The sequence below is a fragment of the Prinia subflava genome, chromosome 3, assembly GCF_021018805.1.
Source record: "Prinia subflava isolate CZ2003 ecotype Zambia chromosome 3, Cam_Psub_1.2, whole genome shotgun sequence".
In the NCBI taxonomy this organism is placed as follows: Eukaryota; Metazoa; Chordata; class Aves; order Passeriformes; family Cisticolidae; genus Prinia; species Prinia subflava.
Genome location: NC_086249.1, coordinates 47,907,096 through 47,922,822, shown reverse-complemented (window position 1 = coordinate 47,922,822; position 15,727 = coordinate 47,907,096). Strand labels below are relative to the sequence as shown.

General features: G+C 42.2%; 1 protein-coding gene across 4 annotated transcripts in view; it reads right to left on the bottom strand.

Annotated features, from left to right (window-relative positions):
* ELF1 (E74 like ETS transcription factor 1) overlaps positions 1-15,651 on the bottom strand; it is an 88,112-nt gene extending 72,461 nt beyond the window's left edge. The window contains exon 1 of one of the 4 annotated variants that reach the window (XM_063392182.1): positions 15,530-15,651. The gene's annotated coding sequence lies outside the window, so the exon portion shown is untranslated. The other 3 variants (XM_063392177.1, XM_063392179.1, XM_063392183.1) reach the window with 3 other exon arrangements.
* Between the last annotated feature and the right edge of the window lie 76 nt (positions 15,652-15,727).

The window sequence follows — 15,727 nt, the reverse complement described above, 5'->3', positions numbered from 1 at the left end:
CACACAGTATGTGTATCAGCCCTGAAAATTCCTTTAAAATATACTTCAATAAAATAAAAATCTGTACAATCCTGACTGCAGTAATATTATGCTAGATCCTTAACTTTACAAAGGAAATGATCACTTGTGGGTACGGCTGGTTTGAAAGACAAGGTTAGGTTGCCTATCTCTACAGATCTGCACTCAAAACTTTTAAGCAAATACAGATTTCCCACTGTTGTGCAAGAAAGCAACAAAAGTAAGAGGGTACAAGACATGAAGTAAAATTTATAAATACAGATAAAATTCAAAAACATATGAATGAAAGAAAAGTCAAGACTTTCCAAGAATAAGAACCAATCTTTCTGGAAAGAAAGTCAGTTCTGATTCCTGAAGTAGAACAGCACACCCAACACAATCCCACAAGCTTCAGATCCCCCACTACTATACTACTTCAGAGCTATGCTGCATTAACAGGATGGTTGTATTTGCTCTGGAATCCTTGCAAGGATAGTTTTTGAAAAATACTACCTTAATCTGAAACCATTAGAGATGTTACTACACCAGCAGTGTAGCTCTTTTCCTTTCTTACACACACAAACACAAAATGCAGAACTGTTTGTAAACATGTTGTTCTGTAGTTTCTCTTTTTGATGTTGGAGTGTTGTAATCCCCGACACAAGAAAGAAAAACAATCAGGGACTTGAATGAACAGAAATATATACTAAGTGACACTATGTTGCAAATATATCCAGAAGGAACACAAAGCCAAGGACTGGGCAAATTTTATATAGTCCAACATTGGTTTCTTAACTGGGACACTTTGTAGTTGGCTAAGAAATCCTCATTAAAAAACTGTAACAGTATTTTTTCCTCTGCTCATTCTGTGAGTCACTCATTACATTTTTGGATGTTGCAACACATTCATGAATAATAAACACATACTGGGAAGAAGGAAAAAAAAAAACAAAAACCAAAACAGTGTCCACAGCGGATTTTTTTAATGTCTCTATCTATCAGTATAAAAATCAAGAATGAAGCTGAGATTTTCAGAAGTTTCTATGCAAGGAATGCTATTAATCACAGACAAAGTATTTGGTACACCCAGACACTAGCACACAGACACATGCCAAAGTTACAGCACAGCGGTGTCAGTGTTGCTGTTATTGTTTGGCCTCCTTACAGGGCGGGAGCACAGGGGGAGGGATCATCATGTTCCCCATCAAACCCTCTCCTGAGGGAGAACAGCTAGGCACCGCCCTTAGCTACACAGTACTGGACCCAAAGCTGCACTTCTGCAGCTGCCTCTCTTTTTTTTTTTTTTTTTTTTTTTTTTTTTTTTTTTTTTTTTTTTTTTTTTTTAATTAATTTTCATTTAAAGACCAGAGAGTCAGGTTGCGGAGGCTGAGCAGTCCCAGAAAGCCATCCGCACTAAAATTACTGCTGATGTCTTAAAGAAGTACCGGGGAATTATTTATCCACATTTGTGTTTTAGACAATAACAAAAAGAGCAGCCAGCAGATGCACGTGTCAGGGTGGTCGCTGCAAGTTTTTCTACTGCTCCGGTCAGATGAAAAAGTGTTTACTTCTAGTCCAATTTCTTTTATCCTTTCAATCCTGCCCCCTTACCCAGGCCACACTGGCTGCCTCACACACTTGTGCTGACTCCATGCATGGATGCAGACCAAATTCATGGAATTAAAGGAAATCCAGATAAACATCATTTTTAGAAAAATGTTGAGCTAGAGTTCCACAAATATTTCAGATGCTTACAAGAATGCAACAGGGTATTTCTGCACTGCTCAGGATGTGAACACAAAGGAAAGGAAAGTATGTTTATTACTGCTCTTCCAGCTGCTCTAATTAATGGAGAAAGATAAAAGTGGTAACTCGAAGAGGCAGGAGATAGAAAATAAATTGCAAAAAAAAGAAGCTCATGTGAATTAATCAATTTTCCATTGCAACTCACTCAGGCAGAGACCTGGCTATTAAAGAACAGTTAGCTAGAAACCCAACCTGGTTACTTGCTCATTCAGGAAATAATATTTTTAGTAGCAGGCTTACCTATCCAAATACATGCTACATTAACCAATTGGTGAATACATAAATCATGTAGAAGAGAGGAAAAAAAAAAATAAAGACTGCAGTGACACAAAGAGGAGAGGTGTTGAGGAGCTCAGCGCTGCTGGGAAGGGGAACTGGCTGCTGGAAGGCCAACATTTTTATCTCTCAGTTACATTTCAAGTCAGAAAAACAACAGCTTCCATCTCTGTGCTCATCTTCAGCCAGGCAAGCAGTCCTACAAGCAAATCCTGTAGGACTCAGATGCTGTGGATCAGTCCAATAAACCAAACCATCACTTCTGCTATTGTCATTTGCCCATAAAAACAAGGTACAGCAGTTGGACATATCCTAAACAGGCACAGAGGTTCAGCTCCAGAGAGAATTGCTGCTACTATGATGTGTTTTCCAAAAGCCTCCCAGGGATCATCTTTCCTGGTTCTGTGGTTTAGGGAGCCCTGAAACCAAAATTGAGAACCAGAGGCCAAGAGAACAAGAAGACATTATGGCAGGCACAGTTTCACACGTGTGATTTTCCTCCTGCTTTCTACTAACAGAGGTCATTCTGTTATTAATGGAAGCAGCTCAATATTCTCCCCAAATAACCTGTCACAAAGATTTAGTATTCTCAATGCTACAGTCAAAGTACTATGTATAATTTATATTTATTATTTCAGTCTAATTTGTGTCTTTAGCATTTCAATATATATGTTTAACCCTATAATCCATTTTGTCCAGCATTTATAGAAGGTCCATCAGCTTTAAAGATATGTGTGGTCTGAAAACACCCCACTAGAATGGAGGGATTTCAACGCCCTCCACCATCAAGGAACAGGAGAGCTCACTCTCTAGCATGGTAATCTAAATTCAGAGTGTTTACTCTACTGGATCTCTGTAACTAATTTTATTTCCTGAACTTTTCCTTTTAATGCTCCCCATTTTTAGCAAGACTCATTAGAAATGTTTTCCAGCTTTGCATAACAGACAAAAATATCACTTGTGACTGAGATCTCAGAAATCCTCCTGTGTAATTGAAAAGTAACATCAAACTAATTTAATTTTAATATTCAGAATAACAATAATTAAAACAACTTTTTTTAAGATATAGTCAATGATCTTTCTGAGGAAGGAGAAAGAGTAAAGAAAATTACTTTTTTGGGTTTTTTTTTAATTAATTGCTCTCATCCTTAGTTCTGTTGGTTGTATGATTATGATCCCTTGCTGCTTTGCATAAGCTAGCAGGAGCTTACTTCCTGCTAGTCTGTTTCATGAGAAAATGAATTCCCCTACCCTAAACAAGCACCCTTTAATTCTTTTATTGCTAATCCTTACTTGCATGCAGCAGGCTGCTTCTTCCCCAGAAGATCCTAAATAATCTGTCTCAGGGTTGTGGTTCCAGATGATTGTAACAATGTTAGGTGCATTATTTCTACTTAACTTTCTGAAAATATATTAATTTTCCTTAATATACTAAAACATACTAAATTTCCCCTTTCTACTCAAGTATATGACATTATCCAGCGAATGTTTTCAAAGCCACCCGAAGTATATTATTTGTGCACCATTCCAGCAAAAGTCAGATTTGGAGGTACAGGATTTATGGAACAAAATTATACAACAAATTGGAAAATTCATCACACAGCAAACAGGAAAAATTCTACCTGCATCATCAGAAAATGCAGATTTGCATTTTTGTGATGAAGTGGCAGCTGGATATCATATAGAGAGAAAATGGAGGAGGGAGCACCCTACTTTGGGTACAAATCAACAGGTACAATGCCCAGGGAAGAATTCATGCTTCTAGGCAGAAAGGAGTAGGCTGAACACCCAACCTGAGGATTGCAGGTCAGAGTTAATGCAGCAAAAAGCTGGTAATCCACATAGACAAAGCAAAACAGAGGAATGGGGAAAACTGTATAATTATTTCATTGGCCCAGTTTTAGTTTAAAATCATTGCTTCTTGTCACTATCTGACATAAAAAGTCCCTATCCCTCCTTTCTGTGAGTCATAATAAGGTCTCCTTGGAGCCTTCTGTTTTCCAGGTTCTCTCAGCCTGACTTTGTAGGAGAGGTGCTCCAGACATCTGATCATCTTCATGGCGCTCCTCTGGAGCTGCTCTAAGAGGTCCATGTCTTTTTTTTTTTTTTTTTTTTTCTGCTGAGGATGCCAGAGTTGGATGCAGCACTCCAGCTGAGATCTCCCCAACGGGAAGAATCACCTCCTCATCCTCCTGGCCATGCTGATTTTGCTGCAGCCCAGGATGTGAGCAGCCTTCCGGGCTGCAAGTACACACTTGTTGGCTCATGTACAGTTTTTCATCCCCAAGAACCCCCAAGTCCTTCTCCACAGGGCTACAGACATTTTGTTTTGTTACAGAGCTCCTCTCTGCATCAACATCACAGATTCATAGAATAGTTTGAGTTGGAAGGGACCTTCAAAGATCATCTAGTCCACCCTATTCACCATGGCTAGGGACTTCTTGCACTAGATCAGGTTGCTCAAAGCCCCATCCAACCTGACTTTGAACACCTGTTCATGCACACCATCTCTGTGACTCTGAGCAGACCAGAAATACTTCTACTAGCTATGCAAGCAAAGCCCCAAAAAGGTATCTCCTGGTCATCCATTCGTTTACACTTTTATTAAACACCAAAAGTGCGAAGAGTTGAAATCATCTGGGGAAAAAAAAGAACAAATACCACTACTGAGTTAAAACACAACTGGTGGCAGGCTGCTAATTCATATACTCTTTTTCTCTACATCCCTTACAGGGCCTCAGTGCCTCACTTTCCCCATTACTTTCCCCTCAGGTCTGATCACTGGCACCAATCCCAAGCTAACAACCACACCGGACTCCCCACGGAACTGCTTGAGGTTTTCTGTACCTCCCTCCTCATTTGTAAAGCACAGCAAAGTAAGTCCAGACTGTCTAAAAGGAATTGGAAGATCTGGAGTTTGAAGTCTTGGTCATATCCATCTGGGAAAGCTCTGGTGCTTCACTGATGGTTACCATTCACTTAGAAAATCTGATCATTAATTAGGTGAAAAAACTGCTTGTCCACGCTTCATGCTCTTAATGTCCTCAAAACTACACCACACTAACACTGTGTTCAGGAGACAAGGGGAAAGAGATTTAAGCTGTAATTACAGGTAACTGCTCTTCAATGTTAGCTGCTGCTGTGTAGCAGCATTCAGATTGGAGTCCATTTCTCTCACATTTAACAAAAGGTAACTGTTCTTAAAAAGGACACAAAAAATCCTTCAGTAACCAAATATCCACACTAAACAGGATGAGAGGGAGGTAAATTTCTCACTACAGGTAATCAATTTAACTCAACATTCTTATGCAAGCACTGATCTAGCTCCCAGTTATTCAATAGGAGTTTCAATTATCACAACTTTACCAGTGGGACTATTCAATTCCTTCTCTCTCATTTCCCTGGCTCATGTTCTTACAGATAGAAGGAGAAAGCTAGTTTAGGTTGCCTTTTTCTACTTCCTTCCCTTTCTAATTTGTTTTACCTTATTTTCTTTCATTCCTAGCTCTATTCCCCATTCTTCAGGCATATAAATGAATATTCAAGATACATTTTGTAATAAAGATAGGAAAATTTGATTGTGGTGGCTCTCTAGAGCAAAAGCACGGAGACATCTGCTTTTAAGCCACTCAAGCTCTGATCATGTTCCAGTCAGAATCCACATACAATTGTCATTTCCTCCCTGCTTATCTGGAGATGGCAAGTAATATTTTTCTGGCAGATGAAACAAGTAATCCCAAAAAAAAGATTCCTCCCAATAATGGTGAAAAAACAAAACAAAAACTTTCAGAATTTTTATTTTTATTTATCTCCAGTTCAGTAAAAAACTGAAAGCCATTATTTAAAAATGTAACTAGGTAAAGTGGGAGCACACAAAGTACCAGTGACAGCGTTCATAATGCCACCTTCTCACATCTGTCCTCCAGTTTCTTAAACACTGTATCCAAATTCAGTGGTTTCCCTAATACTTCCCATTTAGGATAGGTTGCTCTGCTAAAAAGCAGTCATCCTTCAAATGTGATCACAGTGCTATGCAAAAGAACCACAATTATGCATTTTCTTCCTTTAATGGCACCTGCACAAATACTTCTGCTGATTGAAACATGTACAGCAAGACTACTGCTCAGTCTGATAATAACATAAACAGAATGGGAACTTGTATCTGAACATACATGTTCCAACCCCCCCAAAAAAGATGGGCAGAGTTGATATGGTTATCCACCACATCATACACCAGAAACTCCAACAAACTACACAGTGTCCAACTACATTTATTGTTGCTGCCTTGATGTCAATCTGAAATAAGGAAAGTTCGAATCCAGGAGACCTAGAGAATTAAAGAATTTTTTGAAAAGTAATATTCTTGACAGGTGTTGAAGCAAAGACATGAGATCTGAAACCCAGTCTGAATCTGAAAGTATGTGAAGAAGTACACAGTACTTCGCAGTAATTCTCCACAGTAAAGGCATTCTCTCTAAAGATACCTTTTTTTCCTTCAGGAAAACATGCAATTAGTCATTTTCTTTGACTAATGTGTATAGATTTGGGAAAAGAAGAAAAAACGCACCTACCTGGTAAACAATGGAGGGCTTGTACAGTAACAGTCTCATGTATGACTTGACCTTTCAGCTGCTAGTCACACACAACGGTAAAACAGAAATGCCCATTTCTAACTCAGCTTTTATTTCAGAGGAACAAAATACAACATCTACAAAGGTTAACATAATGGTTTTCTTGCACAAAACACACGACCTTTTATGCCAACAACATCCTGAAAACATGCTGTCCTGAAAATCTGTTCTATCTGACCTCTGCTTTAGACTGCCCCAAAATGTACATCCAGAGGCAAAGCAAGCAGCTACATCAGACTTTAGGTATTGCATTTGCAATAATTCACTTCAAATGAGGCAATGAAGCAATCACCCCCTACCCTCCCAAAAGAGTACAATAATGATAGAAGTATATTGGTATACCTTATCTTAAGGACACAGAAACAATTTAACATCAATAGATGCATCCTGGAAAAATTTCACAAATGGTTGTTTGCAAAGAATATAAAAGTGTGTTTCTGTCTCTCACCATCATGGGTGCAGTATACTTATGATGAGAAACCAGTTTGTTCATTAATTAAATATTATACCTGTAATGGTTGCCAAGCTTTGCTATGTGATAATATTAACATTTGAAAACAGAATTTGAAAAATTCTTAGTAATCTTTTTATAAATCCTTCAGACCGAATCTGTTAACCCACAAAATTAGGTCAACTAAGAAGACCTGAAAAAAAAAAAACAAAACCCTGGAGATTTGTTTTGGATGGCATAAGATGATGGTTTCACTTGAAAAAGCATCCAGTGAAAGACAACTACACAGTGCACATGGCAATCCAAACACATAAGAAAAGAGCTCAGCTCTACCTCTGTGGAGGTAAGCAGGTGTTGGGGGGGTCTATTCTCTGTGCAAAACTCCACGTGAGTATAATTCCCCTCTACCAGAGGGAAACATAAAAGTAAAATGCTGGCACAGGTCTGCCAGCACAAAGTTGGAGAAAGGTTTACAGTTCTAGATTCTATAGATACATCTCATTTCCAATATCTCCACTAACACACCACTGATTTCCTTAACCATTCCCCCAGCAGTTTCTCAGCACATTTATCAGAACCTGCCTCAGCTTTGCCACCTAAGCTCCCCAGTTTGTCTTGAGTGAAATAAATCTACATTTTAACCAGATAAGTTAAGCAAAATAATTTTAGCAGAAAGAGAAGGGTTCCTGATTTCAGCTGGCAGGTCAGGGACAGTAAATGCAAGAGTGACTAGCTGCCAGGGGTGGGGGTGTGACTGATGCAGAAGACAAACAGATATCACAGCTATGGACTATGCTCTACAGATTCATTGTTTGTTAGACAACACATTATTATCACAACATAACCAGATGTTGGATTCAACTGTGACAAATTTGGATCAGTCAGTGTTCCTATGGCAGTACATGAACACTAAGTACTGTCACCATCCTTTTTCTGATCAGTCTTGCTGTCCTCTTACCCACAATACCACTTCCCTTGTCATTTATCTTAAAAAATACCAAATCCCATGACACAGGACAGCATAATCTCGTCACCTCTCCAGTAAACTGGTGACAAAGTCCACCCTCAGCTTCTCTTAAACATATCTGCTGTAATTCTCTTGATCAACAGTGGACCTTAAAATCAATAGACCTTTCAATTTTTCCTAGAAGTTTCTCTTTTAACAGAATGAAAGAACAGAGAACAGATATCAGAATGCTGTTCAATACCTCCTTGCCTGGAAAAGGTCTTTGAAGGTCTGCAGCAAGTTGCAGAATCCTACAGCTTCTCCACCGACAGTTCCACTGCTCCACCACCAGCTCATGGCCCCTCTCTCAAGAGCCAAACACCCCCCAGAATGGTCCAACCCTGGCTAACATGCAAGCTGCTGCAAATGTCACAGTGGCAGTGCCTCTCTGGGCAGCAGCAGATGCTGAAACAGAAGCTGCAGCAGCAGATACCATGTGAGAAACCTTCTGCCAGGACTTGGAAAGTGCTTGGCTTCCTACCTGAATCTATGGCACGCAAATGAGCCACAGAACAAGGTCAAGCAAGCTGAAACATCTTATTAAATTTTGTTGATGACTGTATCACCAGGAACTCCAGACAATGTAACTGCTTAATGTCACTATTGTATTCATGGAGGAAAAAAAACCCCAGGATATCCACTGCCTAGAGTAGACAAGTGGGTTTTAGTACTAAGTTTTAACAAGAAAATAAGATTTCTGTACACACATACAAATAAAAGAAGTAAGTTAAATTCTGGAGAGTGAGCAAAACTACATCTTCAGTGGCCACAAGTGTGCTGGATTAGGGACCAAATGGGAAGTTTGCACAACAGGTACAGAGTAATGCATTCCATAAAAACACCTATTGACTATTCTGATTATAGTGACACTTGGCTGTGGTGAGGTGGAAAATCAAACCTGACAGATAACACAGTCCTACTATTATTTCTAGCAGTTGTTAATTCAGGGTGCGTAATTACCCTACACACATAAATTTGTGCTGTTAAGCATACAAACAGTCAGCTATATAGCTCAACCATTTAAGAGTATAATGTTCAAATGTCATATGCCGCTGAGATGGACACTTAATAATTCTGACAATTTTAATCTCAGCCTCAAACATTGTCTCCCCTCACAACCAGGAAGGGAATGAAACTCACTAAATATTATAAACATAGTAAAATGTCACAAAGTGGCAAACTACAACCCATGACTGCACTTTCAAAACAGACACAATGTGGCAATACTCACTATCATCTTATATTAACACAAGTTTTATGCAAGTACTGAAACATAATGCCAAATTTATTGTTCTCTGATTCTGCCATTTTCTGAGAGGAAACCTATTAAAAAGCCTAACTAGACCTCTTTAAAATTGAAAACATTCAATGTGATTTGTACTTGCATTATTAAGTTGGCTCCTGCATGTCTTAGAAATCAATAGTGCATTATTATTAATTCCAATGAACATAGCAACAGGCATATGGGCCAAACCTTAGAAGGCTGTATTGTCATTATTTTCTCAAACAAGAACATCTCAATAGGGCAGATGAGGAAAATGTATTTAAAAATCACGTTTGAGAGGCGTGCTTGATTATTTCTAAGTCAGTGGATGCTTTATATACATGCTTTCAAGTCTAAAGATAGTGACTTACAAGAACTTGGTCTTCCCAAGTTTCAGTTGTTCTCAACAAGAAAACTTCCAGTAAATTCATCTTATATAGAAAATGTTTTATTACCTTAAAACCTTCATAGGATATCTTAAAGTGTGAATGAAAAAGACAAATCAAAACCGCTGTAAAAGACTGAACATCAGACTTTTGAATCCATATATGCTACAGTACATGCAATAAAATGAGTTTTTTACAGAAAGAAATAATTCAACACTTTAGAGTATATTTGTCCTAGTTCAGCTGCCAGGGGAAAAAATATGTCTGTTTGTTATATCAAAAAGAATGGACTATGGAATTATAAAGCACCGTCTCATAGCCATCGAGGCTCAAGTTCAATTCCCAGGCCAAATTAAACCTTCAGGTTTATTGTGAAGCTGCCTGAAAAGGAGTATTGCAGGTAATGCTTCAACTTGATTCAGGAAGTCAGTCATGTTTCAGGTTACAAAATGATTTCACTGCCGTACCCTCTGTTGTTTTAGTGACTGCGGGGGTGTTCTGCTGCCAGGCCATGTGCACAGCGCCTGCCTCTGTCTGCTTGAGCAGATGTGGCTGCAGGAGAAGAATGCCCGAAGGACAGAGAGATGGTTAAGGGGAGAGCAGTGAGCAGCTGACTTCTGAGTACTGAGCAACGTCCTTGCCTATCTAAAGGCAGAAATTTTTTTTCATCCCTGAATATAACTGACAGTATCCTGAACAAAGAAAGATGATACACCAACCTGGGAACAGGAAGGGACTGTAAAGTGAGGATCTGATATCCTGTCACCAGCTGCCACCAGATGCTGATACTCTCGAGAGAAGTACACAATAATTAATCACACTCCCACAAGTCAAATTAGGCACCAAGAAAAAATGGTCCTCCCAACCCAGGAGAAAACCAGCCAAGTTCTGAAATATGGCATTTTATTGTCATCTTCTCAAGGTAGCAACATGTGCTACAATACACAGAAAGCACTGCAAGTAATCTTGTTTTTTCAATCTAGGGAAAAATGCAGGTGAATGGAATAAAGTCCTTCCCCTTTCTACACACACTGGAAACATCCTCCACCAGAGCAAGTGAAAGCACATCTTTGAGAAGAAAACCCCAGTAACTTTAAACACTCTCAGCAACAGCAAATCCACTACAATCCTTTACTGCACTTGTTGCTACTTATTATTTCAAAGTACAACATGCCTAACTTCATCTCTCAGACACTGGATGGTCAAGTAAATATTACATATTTTCCTTACACACATGAATAATATATACAGGCACCATTTCCTCTCTCAGATGTACAATCTGCAATTGTGACACCTGGTCTCCAAACCCTGGATCACTTTTGTCACTGTGCTCTTATTAATATATCACACCCTTCCTCATGCGTGAGCAGCAAAACTAGACATGGAATTCCTGTGATCTTACTAATGCCACGTACTTTCCTACTTCTGTGCAATATTTATATTGCTACACAGCCAAGCCCACACTTCAGTGGCAGCACTGCAATGAAAACTCCCACTGAGATGATTCTTTGCACAAATTCTTAAGCCTTCTTCCAATAAATTACCACTTTGAGGACAATCCCCTATCGTGCTGGCGTAACCACAATCCTGGTTCCTTTGTATGTGGCTGCATGAAAAATGCCTTCTGATGGATGCTGATCATTTAAGAAAATTATTTGGAGTATCATGTACTAGTAACTTGTTTCATGAGTGCACAAACCTGCACATAATGTGCTGGTAATGATGCAATATCATCACAAAAGCTGTGAATATATTGATATTAACCAGCCTTACACCAAGATCCAGCCCCCAGGGAACCTCACAAGAAACAGCTGCACTCCCATAGAAGAAGAAAGGCACGCCTAAGTTCCTCTCTAAACTAAAAAAGATTTATGAAGAAACTTTGCCAATGTTTGTGGTATTTATTCCACAGTGACTCCATGGCACAATTGTTTTAAACTCACACTTCACTGCAGACTTAATAGATATATCAGGGACACAATACAGGGTGAGTCTGCCACAATAGAGCAGTTGATGAATAGGGTAGGAATTTGGGAGATGTGGGGTTTTTACAGTTCAAAACGCTGGGAAGCAATTTGCTTTAGTTCTACTGTAAACTGGTCTTTAACAGTCGTTAAGTCATTTTGAAATATTCAGAACGAGTAAGCCCTGGCTTGTTTTTTATTTCAGAGGCTCCATTTTAAAGTTTTCAATTTTTCAGCCAGGAAAACAATGAATAATGTGAGTAAGGAAAATCACTCTCAGCATTAACCAAAGATGTTTAGGTTCCTTTCTCTAGTAAAAAAAAAAAAAAAAAAAAAAAAAAAACAACAACAACAACAAAAAAACAACACAACACAACAAAAAAAAACCCACCAAAAAAACAGTTAGTAGACCATGTAACCAATGAAATAGCATTGTAATTCAGCAGCATATATCCATGTGCACAAACATATACACAGGATTGGTGAAGCTTGTAGCATCGCCTATTAGGCAGCTGCTGAACACTTCCAATGCAAGATGCTGCTTCCAGCTGCTTGTAACTTGGCCAGACTTTGACTGCTTGAGTTGAAATTTTCCAAGTTGAATGTCTGCCTCAGGCTAAATTTTGTTCCATGTGCTCTAGAAGCTACCTCTGAGTGAGGGGTGCAGAAAGAGGCAGACCGGGATTAGAAGAACTCAGCCAAAATACTTGAGCTATGCTCAGAACAAAACCAGGGAAAATGCTGTCTCCCAACAGCAACAGGCATGTGGCAAACTTGAAAAGCTATTATGCTCTTCCATCTCCTGATGACAGATCTGAATGAGGGTGGAGCCCATATATTGGAGGTCCCCATTTTGCTGCCCCCACGAAAAGTCCACCTGCATTTGGTCAAATGTCCAAAACCAAATCGCAGTGTGTGCGATTCAGTAGGTGTTTGCTAGGCCACATCCACATTCTTCTCGGCTCCTCACTGTGATCAGACAACACGAGGGATATGAGCAAGTGCAGCAACACAGACCACAGCCACAAGCTACCAGCACTGGTTACCCTCAGCAGGGGGCTCTGACAGCAGAGTCCCACTTGTGACATTACGAATCCAGCTGATGAAGGACAGTGACACAAATATGCTACCCTAAGCTGCCTATCTGCCCTTTGCTGCTTTTCCTAAGGGAAAGAAAACATAGGAAATTACTTACAAAATGCAGTATTAAAAACATGATAAGCAAAGCAGAATTTAGAAATGATTAGAACTAAGTGATCTACAGTAACTAAAAATGTCTCCTAGTGCTCATATGCATCCATCTCTAATTAGATCAATCTGTATTTGCCACTGACCTAGTCACATTTTTTCCCACTGAAGCTTTGCTATAATTAACACACAAACTCCTCTTTTTGCCCTTGTTCTCTAGAGCATCACCACACACTTTCAAATCACAGAGGAAATTATTTATTTTCTCTCGGGTGCTTATACAGTTTTCATCACTACAGTAATCTGTAAGATAAAGGATACTGTCATCCACATATTTTTAATATGGGAAACTAAGATAGATTAAAGAAAAAAACTATGGACACCGAGTGAGCAATTCTGACACTCAAGGCTTGTATTTCTAGCATGCTTAGACCTGCAAAACATCTTCTGTACACAGAGAGCAAACAGACACTCACTTATGTTCCAGATGGTTAAGTTTAGCATAACTGTGAAGCAGATCCCAGGGACTCAGGCCAGACTCCCAGAAAACCCAACAGACCACGGGCAAAAAACCTTTATGTTTATGTGGAAATCAACGGCAGGAGCTGCAAAATCCGATTCTCCAGCTGTCTCAGCCACGAAGCTGCCTGTCCCTCTCGGTACAGTTGTTTGCCTCATTCACGTTACCTCTCCTCTCTGCTGCCCAGCCAGAGCTGGGGGGACGCACCTCTGGTCCCGAGCCGGCCGGGAAGGACAGCTGGACGCTGCCACGACCAACACCATCCTCGGGCACAGGGGCCGTACAGATGAGCCCGGCAACCTGAGCACTTGGCTTTGCAAACTCACCCGCGGGGTAGGGCCGGGCACGGGGGAGAGGCGGTAAACGTATAGAATATATAGGGATCAGCGACATCCACTGGGTGGCAGGCATGTTTCACCGGATCAAGATCCAGTGCGTATACAGAGGTATATAACGAAAGCTCCTAAATCCTGGACTTGCTCCCTATCTCAGACCCAGCAATTCAATGGACACGGTAGAAAGAAAGAACAAAAATTTAAAATCCCACGGAGGGAAGTCAACATATGCTGCCTTGATTTTAACACCAGCTTCCTGTCCACGGTGCTGAGGCATTGGAGCTGCACTCGGGGGTTAGAACCGTGAGGAGACACAGTGTTGTCCCGTGTCCCTTCTGTAGGGAGGTGCCCTCCCTCGAGGTAGCACGGACCCAGTCTTCAGAGTCTCTGCTGCACTAACTATTGAGCAATGCCTACAGAGCCAAAGCCCTTAAACTCTTCCCCAATTTAACAAACTCGGGGTGAAGATATTTTTTGGAGTAACAGCTGTAAATGAGTCCATGTGTGTAAATAGCTAAACTTTAAAGTCAAAAGAAATATAAAAAGCCAGTATTTTCCATGGATTTCCACTTAGCATCTAAGTAGAATCATTTCAAAAGTCGCTTACATAGAGAAGAGGCCATCAACCAAATTTCAACCCAGGGCATATATTTATAGCCATGTTGCAAACTACATAAAAAGTACACTTATAATGGAAACGCTGACAAATGCAAAACTCCTGCAGCTAGCTATGACAGTCTGACCACAAGCCCTCCTTGTGAGAGGAAAAGGCAACCTCCTCACCTCCTTTCTCAGGCAGCTCGACAGCGAGCTGGGGCAGGGGGTGCTAGGTACAGGTACCACTGCCCTGTCCTTGTAGGATGGATCGAGGCCACGCTTACTCCCCGGATTTCCCACATGTTGAATGAGCCACCCCCTGGGTTTTGCCATAAACAACCGGAGGGCCTCTTACAGCCATGACTCACTCCGCAGGCTTCTCCTCCACCCCTGTGCGTGACTGTAGCAAACAGGCTGCCAGCTGCAGCCGGTGAATTAACACGACTTTTTTCGCAGAACCGTGGGGAGATCAGTCACACAGGGCTGGGCGTGGGGGGGTGAGGGTGTGCTGTGGAACACCAGCCCGGGGTGAGTTTTATTTGTAGGGGAAGCAGCGGAGGGGGCGATCCGGGGCCAATGTACCGGGGACGCCCGAGTGTGACCGTGTCGTCCCTGTCCCCCCTCACCCCGGGACGGCGGCGGCCCTTGCCCCCCCTCTTGCCCGGCCGCCGCCCCACGGCTGCCCCACGACGGCGGGAGAAGGGGCGGCCGGGAGGGACAGGCGGGGAGACAGGGAGAGCAGGGCGGCGGCGCCGGGGGCAGCGGGGAGAGGAAGGAGGCGAAGCCGGCACGCAGCAGGAGCCCTCCCGAACTCCCAGAAAGTTGGCAGCGGCGTCGGGCGGGACGGGGCTCCGCTGGCCGCCGCCCCAGGGAGCGCACCGCCGCCCGGCCGGGCCCGCTGCCTCCCCAGCCCCTTCGCACCCTGTCACCGCCCTTCTCCCCACACCTGCCATCTCCCACGGGTGCCGCGGGGCAGGAACCCGGCACGGAGCGCTGCCGGCGGCGAGGCTCGAACCTGTGGCCCGCCGTGTCTCTCCTCAGCGCCGGGGAGGCGGCTGAGCCTCCCGGTGCCCCCGAGCGCGGGACTCGGGCGGCGGGCGGCACTCACCGAGCGGCCGCGGCTCCTTCTCCCTGTCCGGGCGGCTCCCGCTGAGCGCTCGCCTCCTCGGGGACGAGGGAGGAGGAGCGGGCGAGGGCAGGAGGTGGAGAAGGGCGGGGCGGAGAACGCGCCTTGAGCCCTCCCGGCTCCCGTCGCCGCGCTCCCTCCCTCTCTCTCCCGGCGCCGCCCCATCCCACCCGAGCGGCG